At 26.0% G+C, this 17,328-nt stretch overlaps 1 long non-coding RNA gene across 1 annotated transcript in view; it reads left to right on the top strand.

Annotated features, from left to right (window-relative positions):
- Nucleotides 1-17,328, top strand: part of LOC126278629 (uncharacterized) — an 85,623-nt gene that overhangs the window by 19,004 nt on the left and 49,291 nt on the right. The gene's annotated exons all lie outside the window — the stretch shown is intronic.

Genomic DNA, 17,328 nt, shown 5'->3' with positions numbered 1-17,328 from the left:
ATTCTTTCTATAGGTTTTTTAATTATTAGTCCTAATTTAATTAGAATTTTATTAGGTTGAGATGGTTTAGGTTTAGTTTCTTATTGTTTAGTTATTTATTATCAAAATGTAAAATCTTATAGTGCTGGTATATTAACTGCACTTTCTAATCGTATTGGTGATGTTGCTATTTTAATTTCTATTGCATGAATGTTAAATTTTGGTGGTTGAAATTATATTTATTATTATGATTTTATTTCTAATTCTTTTGAAATAAAGCTCATTACTATATTAATTGTTTTAGCAGCTATAACTAAGAGAGCTCAGATTCCTTTCTCTTCATGACTTCCTGCTGCTATAGCAGCTCCTACTCCTGTTACTGCTTTAGTTCATTCTTCTACTCTTGTTACTACTGGTGTTTATTTATTAATTCGTTTTAGACCAATATTGGATACTTATAATTGTGGTTGATTTTTACTTTTAATTGGTTGTATAACTATATTTATGGCTGGATTGGGCGCTAATTTTGAGTTTGATTTAAAGAAGATTATTGCTCTTTCTACTTTAAGACAACTTGGTTTAATAATAAGAATTTTGGCTATAGGTTATCCAAAGCTTGCATTTTTTCATTTATTGGCTCATGCTTTATTTAAGGCATTATTATTTATATGTGCAGGTTCAATAATTCATAATTTGAAGGATTCTCAGGATATTCGTTTTATAGGATCAATTGTTAATTTCATACCTTTAACTTCAGTTTGTTTTAATGTTTCTAGTTTATCTTTGTGTGGAATACCTTTTTTAGCGGGATTTTATTCAAAGGATGTAATTCTTGAGATGGTTTGTTTAAGATGAATTAATTGTTTAATTTTTTTCTTTATTTTTTTTCTACTGGTTTAACTGCTTCTTATTCTTTTCGTTTGTTTTATTATTCAATATCTGGTGATAATAATTTTTATTCTAGATTTTCTTTTGATGATAAGGGTTATTATATTTCATTTGGAATAATTGGTCTATTGTTTGTTGCTGTTTTTGGTGGTAGTCTTTTATCTTGATTAATTTTTCCTATTCCTCATGTGATTGCTTTACCTTATTATTTAAAGTTTTTAACTATTACAGTTGTTATTTTAGGTGCTTATTTAGGTTATCTTATTTCTAATTTTGATTTTTCTCATAATTTATTTTTTTTAAGTATACTTTCTTTTGTTAGATTTGCTGGTTCTATATGATTTATACCTTTTCTTTCAACTAAGTTTATTAGATATATTCCTTTAAAAATAGGTTATTATTCATCTAAGTCATTTGATTATGGTTGAGGTGAATTACTTGGTGGTCAAGGTTTATATAGATTATTTATTTATTTAATTGGTTATATTCAAGGTTGATATGATTCTAATTTCAAGATTTATCTTTTAACTTTTATTTTTTGAATATTTATTTTGGTAATATTGTTTTTCGTTTACTTAAATAGCTTATAATTAGAGCGTGACACTGAAGATGTTAAGGAAGTATTTTTACTTTTAAGTATTTATAAATATAGATATATTATTTTTACAGTGAAAATGTAATGTTTTATTTAAACTATATAAATTTTAGAAATGTTAACGGAGTTTAACCGCTAATATAAAAAGTTAGCAGCTTTCATATTGGCTTTACATTTCCTTAATTGGAACTATTATAGTTCAATTATATTATTAACAGTAATACGCCTCTTTTTGGCTTCAATTAATAAGAAAAGGGTAGTACATACCAATCTTCCAGGTCGAAACTGACTGCAATATTTCGCTTCTTATTCTATTTAAGGTTGATTGATAATATCAATACTTTTTGAATGCAACCCAAATGTTATATTTAACTACAACCCTTTATTCTGCTCATTGTAATGCTCCTTGGTTTCATTCATGGTATAGTCCTCCTAATAGAACTAGAATAAAAAATATTGTTGATACTGTTCAGATTATAATGTCTGAAGTTTTAAAAATAATTACAATTGGTAGAATTAGTGCAATTTCTACATCAAAAATTAAAAAGATTACTGCGATTAGGAAGAATCGTATTGAGAATGGTATTCGTGCTGATCTTTTTGGATCAAACCCACATTCAAATGGTGATCTTTTTTCTCGATAATTAATTAATTTTTTTGATAGTGTTGTTGCCAGGATTATAACAATTATTGGAATAATAAATCTAATGAAAACTCTTGTTGATAGAATTAGAATTGTTTTTCTTGATTTATATCAAGCTTTCTGATTGGAAGTCAAATGTACTATTTATACTAGAAAAACAATTATCTACCTCATCAATAAATAGAGATATATAAGAATAATCATACTACGTCTACGAAGTGTCAGTATCATGCTGCTGCTTCAAATCCAAAGTGATGTCTTGGTGAAAATTGATTTATTGAGTGTCGAAGTAGACATGTTGATAGAAAGATTGTTCCAATAATTACGTGTAAACCATGGAATCCTGTTGCAACAAAGAATGTTGATCCATAAACTGCATCTGCAATGGTAAAAGGTGCTTCTCAATATTCATATGCTTGAAGTATTGTAAAGTATAGTCCTAATAACACTGTGAAGAATAATCCTTGTAGTGCTTGAGTATGATTAGATTCCATTAAACTATGATGTGCTCATGTTACTGTTACTCCTGATGCTAAAAGAATAGCAGTATTAAGTAATGGAATTTGTATAGGGTTAAAGGGTTGAATTCCTATTGGAGGTCATAGTATTCCTAGTTCAATTGTTGGTGCTAATCTTCTTCTAAAGAATGCTCAAAAAAAAGGAACGAAAAATAATACCTCTGATGCAATAAATAAAATTATTCCTCATCGTAATCCAATTGATACAAATCCTCTATGTAATCCTTGATATGTTCCTTCTCGTACTACATCTCGTCATCATTGAATTATAGTTAGAAGGGTAATTCCAAATCCAATTATGAATAAGTTAATATTAAATAGGTGGAATCATTTTGCTAGTCCTGATACTAGGACTATTGCTCCAATTGCTCCTGTTAATGGTCAAGGTCTATAGTCTACTAAGTGGAATGGGTGGTTTGAGTGAGTTGTTAACATAGGTTTAATATACTTCTCTAGAATATAGAGTTCTTAGAATTGAGAAAACATAGGCTTGAATTATTGCTACTGCTGATTCTAGAATTAATAGAAGTATTTGTCCAATAATTAGTAATGAGATTAAGTTTATTGCTATAGATGGTCCTGTGTTTCCTAATAAGGTTAATAATAAGTGTCCTGCAATTATATTTGCTGCCAACCGTACTGCTAATGTACCTGGTCGAATAACATTACTAATTGTTTCAATTAGTACTATAAATGATATTAATGCAGGCGGTGTACCTTGTGGTACAAGGTGTGTAAATATATGATTAGTATGGTTAATTCATCCAAATAATATAAATCTTAGCCATATAGGTAGGGCAATTGCAAATGTTAATGCTAAATGTCTTGTTCTAGTAAAAATATAAGGGAATAATCCTATGAAATTGTTAAATAATATTATAATAAAAATTGAGATGAAAATGAATGTTGTTCCATTAAATGATTTTGGTCCAAGAAGTGTTTTAAATTCATTATGTAAGGTTAAATTTAGTTTATTTCAGATAATGTTAATTCGTGATGGTGTAAGTCAAAATAGTGATGGGATTAATAATAGTCCTAGATATGTTCTAGTTCAATTTAATGATAAATTAAAGATGTTAGTTGATGGGTCAAATGTTGGGAATAGATTTGTTATCATTTTCAATTTAAGTTTTTTATTTCAATTGTTCCTTTTTCTGCTCTTTTAATAAGGTTAGGTTTAAATGAGAAGAAGTTTATTTGATTAAACAAGATTAATGTAGCTGAAAATATAATGAATAGTGAGAATCATATAAGAGGGGATATTTGAGGGATTTGGATATAATTTCCCCATCAGAAGTAGTCGTTAATTTACTATTATTTGGTTTAAGAGACCATTACTTACTTTCAGTCATCTGATGAATTTCAAGGTGTACTAATTTTTTTTAGTTACTTTAGATTGACACTCTAATGTTATTTATTTTAACTAACTCCTTAAATTATCTTAGATAATCACTTAATAAATAAATTTACTGAAGTTCTTTCAATTACAATTGGTATAAATCTGTGGTTTGCTCCACAGATTTCTGAGCATTGTCCAAAGAATAATCCAGGTCGATTTATTGTGAATGTTCCTTGATTTAACCGACCTGGCGTTGCATCAATTTTAACCCCTAATGCAGGAACTGCTCATGAGTGTAGAACATCTGATGCTATTGTTAATACTCGTACTTCTGTATTTATTGGTAGGATTGTTAGGTTATCTACATCTAGTAGTCGGAATCCATCATTTTCTAGGTCTTGTTCTGGTGTTATATAAGTGTCAAATTCTACGTCTAAAGTCCTTAGTATAATGAAATTAAGGTTGATGTTGAAATCAATCCTATTGTTGAAATTATTACTGTTATAGGAAGAATGATTCTTGATTTTTGGGACTTTATCTTTATAGATCACGAATTTTCTGTGTATGATATAATTAGAGCTGAGAATGTAATACGTATATAGTAGTAGATTGTAATTATAGTTAATACAACTATAATAGTTATAATAGTTGTTATATTGTTTTCTATTAATGATTGTATTACAATTCATTTTGGTAAGAATCCAAGGAATGGTGGTAGTCCACCTAAAGATAATAAAGATAAGAATATTATGAATTTAATTTCGGTTTTTATATTTCTGGCTGAATAAATTTGATTTATGAAAAATAAATTTATTTGCTTAAATAATAAAACTATAATTAATCTTAATAGTGAGTAAATAATGAAGTATAGTTCTCAGATGTTTTCTCTGACTGTTAATGATCTAATTATTCAACCTAGATGTCTGATTGATGAATATGCTAAAAGTTGTCGTAAGGATGTTTGATTTAAACCTCCTATTGCCCCAATAATAATTCTTAAGATAATAATTGTTCAAATAAAAGTTCTTAATTGAATACAATAAGATAAGACCATTATTGGGGCGATTTTTTGTCATGTTATTAATGTTAAACAATTATTTCATCTTGATGCTCCTATAACTTCTGGAAATCAGAAATGGAAAGGTGCAGCTCCAATCTTTAATAATAGTCTAGATCTAATTATTATTGATGGGATAAATTCTGTTTCCCATCCCATGGGATGTTTTATTTGAATCAGCAAAATTGAAAGTAATAATATTGTCGATGCTATTGCTTGGACAATAAAATATTTAATTGATGATTCATTTATTATTATATTTTTATTTCTTGTTAGGAGCGGAATAAATGAATGTAAGTTGAACTCAAGTCCTATTCAAACCCCAAATCAGGAATTTGATGAAATGGACAGGATCGTTCCTATCATTAATGTTGATAGGAAGAGAAGTTTTGTAGAGTTGTTGGTCATTAAAAAGGAGAGGATTGATACCTCTATAAATGGGGAATGAACCCATTAGCTTGTTTAGCTTACCTTTTTACATTAAGGTGTATGATGCACGTTAGTTTTTGATACTAAAGGAGGTAGTTTAATTCTATCTTATGTAATTTTAATGAAGGTAATTTTATTTACTTTATTTACCCTATCAAGGTAACCCTTTAATCAGGCACTTCATTTATTTAATATATAAATCGAAATTTTTTTTTTGAAATTCTTTTATGTATTATTTTGTTTAATTAGGATTAATTTATCCTGCTCATTTTATTTTTTATATATATATATATATAATAAATAATTTATATTAATATATTACATTTAATTGAAATTAAAGTATTATAAGTTCATCTTACCATTATCAATTGATTATTTTAATGCAATTATTTACCTAGGATTATAGCTACTAATGTTTTTAGCTTAAAATAGGTTATTATAATATAATATATATAATAATATGTAATTTAATATTTAATATTATTATAATTGGATATAATAAATAAAATTATTAATTTAAATATAAAATATTATAATTAATATATATAATTATATTAATTATAATATTATAATTATGTAAATTATCTATAATTAGATTATTTAACTAATATATATGAAAGTTATCTTTATATAAAAAAAAGAATTCATATTAATAACATATTATATTAAATTACATAATTGTATAAAATATATTTATTATATTATTTAATCTTTATTTATTTATTAGTGAAAAGAAAGATTAAATAAGAAAGAATATAATACATTTATTGCTATACATGTTCCATATTAATCTTTAATTATATATAATAGAGAAGTTGTTGTGGTCATACATAGGGGCGTTTCTTTATTTTTTTGTTAATGTTTGTGGTTTTTTTCTTTTTTTTTCTTTAAATATTTGAATCTTTTATTTTTTCCTGAATTAATAGATTTAAAATTTTCTTATTTTTTATTTTTAAAAGTTTTATTCTTGCTTTTTCTTTGTATTATATGTAAGTTTTGTTAGACTAAATGTTCTTTTTGCAGTAATTTGATTTAATTATCAAGTGATTTTGGATTTAGCAATTGATTTAGTATCGGCATAATTCGTGCCAGCAGCCGCGGTTATACGATTGATACAAGTGAATATTATTGGTTAAAACAGTTGTTTATATTATTAGGGTTGAAATATAAATTTGTAAGGTGAAATGTTAAAATTTATTTGTGGCCCTTTTTATGCATCTGTGAAATTTAAATAATAAACTAGGATTAGATACCCTATTATTTTAAATGTTAATTATATTTACCAGGGTACTATTAGTTAAGGTCTTTAAACCCAAAGAATTTGGCGGTATCTCATTCCATTCAGAGGAACCTACCCCATGATTGATAATACACGATTTACTCTACTTAATTTATTTGTTTGTATATCTCCGTTATCAGAGAATCTTTTTAGAGTTATAATTCTCAAGATTTATAATTATAAAATATTTCAGGTCAAGGTGCAGCTTATAGTTAAGAGGATAGTGAAATACTGTTAATGAAGGTGGATTTGATAGTAATTTAATTTATTTAATTTAACTGATATTGGCTCTGAGATGTGTACACATCGCCCGTCACTCTCATTATTGATTATTCTATTTTATTTTAAAGTAGCTTCAATTTAGATGAGATAAGTCGTAACATAGTAGATGTACTGGAAAGTGTATCTAGGAAGAGTTTCAAGATATAACTTATTAGTAAAGTGTTTCATTTCCACTGAAAATTTTTCTGTGCAAATCAGGATATCTTGATTATTTATTTTATTATATTTATTTTTTGTTTATTTAATTATTTAATATAAATAATTTTATTGTATTTTTGTCTTAGTATATTTTTTAGAATTGATTTTTTAAATTATAGTTTATTGGTAATGTGAGTGTTTTATGAAATATTATTTTAAATTTTTTTAAGTAGATTTTATTTATTGTACCTTTTGTATCGGGGTTTATCAAAATTTTAGTATTTATTTTACTTGTCTCGATTTGGGTTGATTTATAAATAATTTATAGTTAATGTATCATAATTATTATTAAATTATTTATAGAAATGAGATGTTAATCGTTTCCCAAGATATCTAGTTTCTTAAGAAAAAATTTAATTTTTTAAAGTTATTTGTTTTTTTTTAATTTTTTAAGTAAAAATATTAACTTATTTATTCTTTAAGGTATAAGCTTTGAAGTTAATAACCTATAATTTATTTTATAGAAATATAATAGTAAGCTTTAAACCAGCTATCTTTAAGATTACGTTTTAGTTCATTATTTTTTATTTTGATTTTATAAATATTTTAGGTTTTTTATTAAGATTATTAATTTAATTTTAAAATTTTTGTAATAATGATAGAATTAGTATATTTATTTGTATGAAATTTTTACCTTGTGAACTTATTATAAGGAACTAGGCAAAATTGATTTCCGCCTGTTTATCAAAAACATGTCCTCTTGTTTATATTTTGAGGTCTGGCCTGCTCACTGAGCGTATTTTTAAAGAGCCGCGGTATTTTGACCGTGCAAAGGTAGCATAATCATTAGTCTCTTAATTAGTGGCTGGAATGAATGGCTTGACGAGAAATCAACTGTCTCTTAATAAATTTTTGAATTTAACTTTTGAGTCAAAAGGCTTAAATTCTTCTTTAGGACGAGAAGACCCTATAGAGCTTGACATTTTACTTTTATATAGTTTTTTGTTTGTCTTTCTATATTTAATGATGATGTTTTGTTGGGGTGACATGAAGAATAGATAAACTCTTCATTATTATATCATTTATTTATGTTTGTTATTTTGATCCATAATTTATGATCATAAGATTAAGTTACCTTAGGGATAACAGCGTAATTGTTTTTGAGAGCTCATATCGACAAAGCAGATTGCGACCTCGATGTTGGATTAAGAAAAATTTTGGGTGCAGGAGCCCAATGATTAGGTCTGTTCGACCTTTAAATTCTTACATGATCTGAGTTCAGACCGGCGTGAGCCAGGTCGGTTTCTATCCCAAGATTGTTAATCCATATTAGTACGAAAGGACCATATGGTTAAAATATTTTTTGTTATATTGATTAATATTAATTTATTTACTATTTTGACAGATTAATGTGTTGAATTTAGAATTCATTTATGTAGATTTTTTCTACAAATAGTATTGATACTTTATGATTTATTTATATTTATTTTGAATTTTCTTTTATTGGTTATTTGTGTTTTAATTAGTGTTGCCTTTTTAACTTTATTAGAGCGTAAGGTTTTAGGTTATATTCAGATTCGAAAGGGTCCAAATAAGGTAGGTTTTGTTGGAATTCCTCAGCCATTTAGAGATGCTATTAAGTTAATTTGTAAGGAGCAGCCAATTCCTATTATATCTAATTACCTACTTTATTATTTTTCCCCTGTTTTTAATTTAATGATTTCTTTAGCCGTTTGAGTAATTTTTCCTTATTTAACTTATATGTGTTCTTTTTCTTATGGATTTTTATTTTTTTTATGTTGTACTAGATTAGGTGTTTATACTGTTATAATTGCTGGTTGATCTTCTAATTCAAATTATTCATTATTAGGTTCTCTTCGTTCTGTTGCTCAAACAATTTCTTATGAAGTTAGTTTAGCTTCAATTTTATTGTCTTTAATTATTTTAATTGGTAGTTTTAATATGTTTGATTTTATAAACTATCAGCTTTATTGTTGATTTATTATTATTTCTTTTCCTTTAGCTTTAGCTTGTTTTGCTTCTTGCTTAGCTGAAACTAATCGTACTCCTTTTGATTTTGCTGAAGGGGAATCTGAGTTAGTTTCAGGATTTAATTTGAGTATGGTGCGGGTGGTTTTACTTTAATTTTTTTAGCTGAATATACTAGAATTGTCTTCATAAGAATGTTATTGGCTTTAATTTTTTTGTGTGGTGATTTTTATTCTTTTATATTTTTTATTAAGCTTGCTATTATATCTTTTGGTTTTATTTGGGTTCGTGGAACATTACCACGGTTCCGTTATGATAAATTAATGTACTTAGCTTGAAAAAGTTTTTACCTTTATCTTTGAATTTTTTTATTTTCTTTGTTGGTTTAAAGATTTTATTTATCTCATTTGTTTAGTGAAATTTTTTGAGAAAAGTTAATAGAAGAGTTAAACTTCTAATTTTATGTTTTCAAAACATATGCTTTTCCTAAGCTAATTAACTTTATTCCTTAATTAATTTATCTCATGCGTTTGCGGCATGGACATTAATTAAGAAATATGTGAAGTAAATAATTGTTAAGATTTGACCTGTTATAATATAAGGTTCTTCAACAGGTCGTTTACCAATTCACGTTAGTAAGCATACAACAACTACTATAATTCAGAATAAAATTTGATTAATAGGGTAAAATTGAATGCCTCGGAATGGTGTTTTATTATAAAATGGTAAAATTATTAAGATTCTAATTGATAAAAATAATGCAATAACACCTCCTAACTTATTAGGGATAGATCGTTGAATTGCATATGCAAATAGGAAATATCATTCTGGTTGAATGTGAACTGGTGTTACTAATGGGTTGGCAGGTACAAAGTTATCTGGATCTCCTAATAGGTAAGGATTAATTAAACATAGTATAATTAATAATGATGTTATTATTACAAATGTAATAGAATCCTTAAAGGTAAAGTATGGATGGAATGGAATTTTTTCAATATCTCCATTTAGTCCAAGAGGATTATTAGATCCTGTTTGGTGAAGAAAAAATAAATGAATTGCTGCTATAGCAGCAATAATAAATGGTAATACAAAATGGAATGTGAAGAATCGATTTAATGTTGCATTATCAACAGCGAATCCTCCTCATACTCATTGGACTAAATCTGTTCCTAAGTATGGGATTGCTGATAATAAATTAGTAATTACTGTTGCACCTCAAAAAGATATTTGGCCTCAGGGTAAGACATATCCTATAAATGCAGTTGCTATAACTAAAAATAAAATCACTGTACCAATTATTCAGGTATGTATATATATATATAAGATCCATAGTAAATTCCCCGTCCTACATGTAAGTAAATACAAATAAAAAATATAGATGCTCTATTTGCGTGTAAGGTTCGGATAATTCAACCATTATTTACGTCTCGGCAGATGTGTACTACACTACTGAATGCTATTTCAATATTTGATGTATAATGTATAGCTAAAAATAGTCCAGTTACGATTTGAATTACCAAACATAACCCTAATAGGGATCCAAAATTTCATCAAAATGAAATATTTGTTGGGGCAGGTAAGTCAATTAAAGAGTTATTAATAATTTTAATTAAAGGATGTCTTAATCGTAAGGGTTTATTCATTAGTAATTATCTTATTTTACGAATAGGTCCCTGATTAATATTGGTGATTTTAACAACTGCTAGTAGTGCTAAAAATAAATGAATTATTATTATTATTGTAATAATGAATGTTGGTCTATTATATAATTTTTCTAAAGATATTGTTATTTCTTGATAATTGATTGAATTATCAATATTTATAGTTTCGGTGTTTTTGAAAAAGTCTATAAATATAGATATATCTAGAATAATTAATATTAATATGATAAACACTCACATTATTAATGTAATAATTATAGTGATTGATTTAGGCTGAAATATTTCGTTTGATGCAATTCTTGTAATGTAAATAAATAATACTAGTATACCACCAAGAAATGTTAAAAATAAAATATATGATAATCAATATCTTTCTATTATTGTTCCTGTTATTAATCCAACTAGGAAGGTTTGAAGGATAATAAAAAGCATTATTGATATTGGGTGTCTTAATTTAATAAAATTAATATTTATTACATTTGATAATGATATAATTATTATTTTGATCATTTCAGGGGTTAGTTTATTTAAAATACCGGTTTTGGGGACCGATGATGGAAGCTTTTCCACCTCTGAAGTTTTAAAAGTGGGGGCTGGACTTATTTCCGGTTTACAAGACCGGCGTTTTTTTTAAACTATTAAAACTAATGTTTATATTCTCTATTTTTACTTCTTTATTGATTTATTTTGCTGGTGTTTATGTTTTTTCTTCTAAACGTAAACATTTATTAATGGTTCTTTTGAGATTAGAATATATTGTTCTTTCTTTATTTATGTTAGTTATTGTTTTTCTTATTGAGTTTGATTATGATTATTTGTTTCCTGTTTTTTTTTAGTTTTTTCTGTTTGTGAGGGTGCTTTAGGTCTTTCTATTTTAGTTTCAATAATTCGTTCTCATGGTAATGATTTTTTTAATTCTTTTGGTTTATCTTTATGTTAAAGTATTTATTTATAACTATTTTTTTGATCCCTCTTTGTTTATTAAATAATTGTTGATGGTTGGTTCATTCTTTAATGTTTCTGTCGGGTTTTGTTTTTATAATTTGTGTTTATTCATATGCTGATTTGAATATAATTAGATATTATTTTGGTATTGATTATTTTTCTTTTAGTTTAATTTTACTTAGTTTTTGGATTTGTTCTTTAATAATCACTGCTAGAGGTTCAGTTTATTTAAGTTCATATCATTCTAATTTTTTTGTTTTTATGGTTTTGATTTTAATAATTATGCTTTATTGTTCATTTGCTAGATTAAGTCTTCTTTCTTTTTATATTTTTTTTGAGGCTAGATTAGTTCCTACTTTACTTTTAATTTTGGGTTGGGGTTATCAACCTGAGCGTTTGCAGGATGGTGTTTATTTAATTTTTTATACTTTGGTTGCTAGATTACCTTTATTATTAGTTTTATTTAAGGTTTATGATTTTTCTAATACTTTATATTTTCCTTTATTGGTTGATTTTGGTTCTTATTATTTTATGTTTTATGTATTTATAATTTTGGCTTTTTTAGTTGAGATACCTATGTTTTTGGTTCATTTATGACTTCCTAAGGCTCATGTAGAGGCCCCTATTTCAGGTAGAATAATTCTTGCTGGTGTTTTATTAAAGTTAGGTGGTTATGGTATTTTTCGTGTTATAAAGGTTATTTCTTATTTGGGTTTAAAGTTTAATTATTTTTGATTGTCTTTAGGTTTATCTGGGGGTTTTATTGTAAGATTTATTTGTTTTCGTCAGGTTGATTTAAAGGCTTTAATTGCATATTCTTCTGTTGCTCATATAAGAATGGTTATTGGTGGATTGATGACTATGAATTGATGAGGTTGTGTAGGTTCTCTTTCTCTAATGGTTGGTCATGGTTTATGTTCTTCTGGTTTATTTTGTTTATCTAATATTATTTATGAACGTTTAGGTAGACGAAGATTATTAATTAACAAGGGTATAATTAATTTGATGCCAAGAATGGCTTTATGATGATTTCTTTTAAGATCATCAAATATGGCTGCTCCTCCTTCTTTAAATTTGGTAGGTGAAATTAGATTATTAAATAGAATTATATCTTGATCTTCTTTTAGATTCTTTGCTTTGATTTTTTTATCTTTTTTTAGAGCTGTTTATACTTTGTATATATATTCTTATTCTCAGCATGGGAATTATTATTCTGGTGTTTATACTTGTTCTCTTGGTTATTTTCGTGAATATCATCTTTTACTTTTACAATGATTGCCTTTAAATATTCTCTGTTTAAAGGATGAATATTTCTTTGTTTAGTTTGCTTAAGTATTTTAATTAAAAATATTGTTTTGTGGAATCAATGATATGAAGTTTTTCATCTTAGGCCGTGAATTTATTTTCTATTTGTTCTTTGAGTTTTTTTTCTTTGTTTATTTCGAGAACTATAATTTTTATTTTTGGTATTTATTATTTAATAATTGATTATAGAGTTTTTGTTGAGTGAGAGCTTTTCAATTTAAATGGTTCTATAGTTGTTATAACTTTAATTTTGGATTGAATATCTCTTATTTTTATATCTTTTGTTATATATATTTCTTCTTTGGTTATTTATTATAGAGAGGATTATATATCTGGTGAAAAGAATATAAATCGTTTTATTATTATTGTTTTAATATTTATTCTTTCTATAGGTTTTTTAATTATTAGTCCTAATTTAATTAGAATTTTATTAGGTTGAGATGGTTTAGGTTTAGTTTCTTATTGTTTAGTTATTTATTATCAAAATGTAAAATCTTATAGTGCTGGTATATTAACTGCACTTTCTAATCGTATTGGTGATGTTGCTATTTTAATTTCTATTGCATGAATGTTAAATTTTGGTGGTTGAAATTATATTTATTATTATGATTTTATTTCTAATTCTTTTGAAATAAAGCTCATTACTATATTAATTGTTTTAGCAGCTATAACTAAGAGAGCTCAGATTCCTTTCTCTTCATGACTTCCTGCTGCTATAGCAGCTCCTACTCCTGTTTCTGCTTTAGTTCATTCTTCTACTCTTGTTACTGCTGGTGTTTATTTATTAATTCGTTTTAGACCAATATTGGATACTTATAATTGTGGTTGATATTTACTTTTAATTGGTTGTATAACTATATTTATGGCTGGATTGGGCGCTAATTTTGAGTTTGATTTAAAGAAGATTATTGCTCTTTCTACTTTAAGACAACTTGGTTTAATAATAAGAATTTTGGCTATAGGTTATCCAAAGCTTGCATTTTTTCATTTATTGGCTCATGCTTTATTTAAGGCATTATTATTTATATGTGCAGGTTCAATAATTCATAATTTGAAGGATTCTCAGGATATTCGTTTTATAGGATCAATTGTTAATTTCATACCTTTAACTTCAGTTTGTTTTAATGTTTCTAGTTTATCTTTGTGTGGAATACCTTTTTTAGCGGGATTTTATTCAAAGGATTTAATTCTTGAGATGGTTTGTTTAAGATGAATTAATTGTTTAATTTTTTTTCTTTATTTTTTTTCTACTGGTTTAACTGCTTCTTATTCTTTTCGTTTGTTTTATTATTCAATATCTGGTGATAATAATTTTTATTCTAGATTTTCTTTTGATGATAAGGGTTATTATATTTCATTTGGAATAATTGGTCTATTGTTTGTTGCTGTTTTTGGTGGTAGTCTTTTATCTTGATTAATTTTTCCTATTCCTCATGTGATTGCTTTACCTTATTATTTAAAGTTTTTAACTATTACAGTTGTTATTTTAGGTGCTTATTTAGGTTATCTTATGTCTAATTTTGATTTTTCTCATAATTTATTTTCTTTAAGTATACTTTCTTTTGTTAGATTTGCTGGTTCTATATGATTTATACCTTTTCTTTCAACTAAGTTTATTAGATATATTCCTTTAAAAATAGGTTATTATTCATCTAAGTCATTTGATTATGGTTGAGGTGAATTACTTGGTGGTCAAGGTTTATATAGATTATTTATTTACTTAATTGGTTATATTCAAGGTTGATATGATTCTAATTTCAAGATTTATCTTTTAACTTTTATTTTTTGAATATTTATTTTGGTAATATTGTTTTTCGTTTACTTAAATAGCTTATAATTAGAGCGTGACACTGAAGATGTTAAGGGAGTATTTTTACTTTTAAGTATTTATAAATATAGATATATTATTTTTACAGTGAAAATGTAATGTTTTATTTAAACTATATAAATTTTAGAAATGTTAACGGAGTTTAACCGCTAATATAAAAAGTTAGCAGCTTTCATATTGGCTTTACATTTCCTTAATTGGAACTATTATAGTTCAATTATATTATTAACAGTAATACGCCTCTTTTTGGCTTCAATTAATAAGAATAAGGGTAGTACATACCAATCTTCCAGGTCGAAACTGACTGCAATATTTCGCTTCTTATTCTATTTAAGGTTGATTGATAATATCAATACTTTTTGAATGCAACCCAAATGTTATATTTAACTACAACCCTTTATTCTGCTCATTGTAATGCTCCTTGGTTTCATTCATGGTATAGTCCTCCTAATAGAACTAGAATAAAAAATATTGTTGATACTGTTCAGATTATAATGTCTGAAGTTTTAAAAATAATTACAATTGGTAGAATTAGTGCAATTTCTACATCAAAAATTAAAAAGATTACTGCGATTAGGAAGAATCGTATTGAGAATGGTATTCGTGCTGATCTTTTTGGATCAAACCCACATTCAAATGGTGATCTTTTTTCTCGATCATTAATTAATTTTTTTGATAGTGTTGTTGCCAGGATTATAACAATTATTGGAATAATAAATCTAATGGAAACTCTTGTTGATAGAATTAGAATTGTTTTTCTTGATTTATATCAAGCTTTCTGATTGGAAGTCAAATGTACTATTTATACTAGAAAAACAATTATCTACCTCATCAATAAATAGAGATATATAAGAATAATCATACTACATCTACGAAGTGTCAGTATCATGCTGCTGCTTCAAATCCAAAGTGATGTCTTGGTGAAAATTGATTTATTGAGTGTCGAAGTAGACATGTTGATAAAAAGATTGTTCCAATAATTACGTGTAAACCATGGAATCCTGTTGCAACAAAGAATGTTGATCCATAAACTGCATCTGCAATGGTAAAAGGTGCTTCTCAATATTCATATGCTTCAAGAATTGTAAAGTATAGTCCTAATAACACTGTGAAGAATAATCCTTGTAGTGCTTGAGTATGATTAGATTCCATTAAACTATGATGTGCTCATGTTACTGTTACTCCTGATGCTAAAAGAATAGCTGTATTAAGTAATGGAATTTGTATAGGGTTAAAGGGTTGAATTCCTATTGGATATAAATAATTATATTAATTATAATATTTTATATTTAAATTAATAATTTTATTTATTATATCCAATTATAATAATATTAAATATCAAATTACATATTATTATATATATTATATTATAATAACCTATTTTAAGCTAAAAACATAAGTAGCTATAATCCTAGGTAAATAATTGCATTAAAATAATCAATTGATAATGGTAAGATGAACTTATAATACTTTAATTTCAATTAAATGTAATATATTAATATAAATTATTTATTATATATATATATAAAAAAAATGAGCAGGATAAATTAATTCTAATTATACAAAATAATACATAAAAGAATTTCAAAAAAAACTTTCGATTTATATATTAAATAAATGAAGTGCCTGATTAAAGGGTTACCTTGATAGGGTAAATAAAGTAAATAAAATTACCTTCATTAAAATTACATAAGATAGAATTAAACTACCTCCTTTATATGAAAAACTAACGTGCATCATACACCTTAATGTAAAAAGGTAAGCTAAACAAGCTAATGGGTTCATACCCCATTTATAGAGGTATCAATCCTCTCCTTTTTAATTAACTCTACAAAACTTCTCTTCCTATTAACATTAATGATAGGAACGATCCTGTCCATTTCATCAAATTCCTGATTTGGGGTTTGAATAGGACTTGAGATCAACTTACTTTCATTTATTCTGCTCCTAACAAGAAATAAAAATATAATAATAAATGAATCATCAATTAAATATTTTATTGTCCAAGCAATAGCATCGACAATATTATTATTTTCAATTTTGCTGATTCAAATAAAATATCCCATGGGATGGGAAACAGAATTTATCCCATCAATAATAATTAGATCTAGACTATTATTAAAGATTGGAGCTGCACCTTTCCATTTCTGATTTCCAGAAGTTATAGGAGCATCAAGATGAAATAATTGTTTAACATTAATAACATGACAAAAAATCGCCCCAATAATGGTCTTATCTTATTGTATTCAATTAAGAACTTTTATTTGAACAATTATTATCTTAAGAATTATTATTGGGGCAATAGGAGGTTTAAATCAAACATCCTTACGACAACTTTTAGCATATTCATCAATCAGACATCTAGGTTGAATAATTAGATCATTAACAGTCAGAGAAAACATCTGAGAACTATACTTCATTATTTACTCACTATTAAGATTAATTATAGTTTT

The sequence above is a fragment of the Schistocerca gregaria genome, chromosome 6 (assembly GCF_023897955.1).
Source record: "Schistocerca gregaria isolate iqSchGreg1 chromosome 6, iqSchGreg1.2, whole genome shotgun sequence".
NCBI classification, from domain to species: domain Eukaryota; kingdom Metazoa; phylum Arthropoda; class Insecta; order Orthoptera; family Acrididae; genus Schistocerca; species Schistocerca gregaria.
The sequence above is the reverse complement of the archived record's forward strand: the minus strand, read 5'-3'. Positions and strand labels throughout refer to the sequence as shown.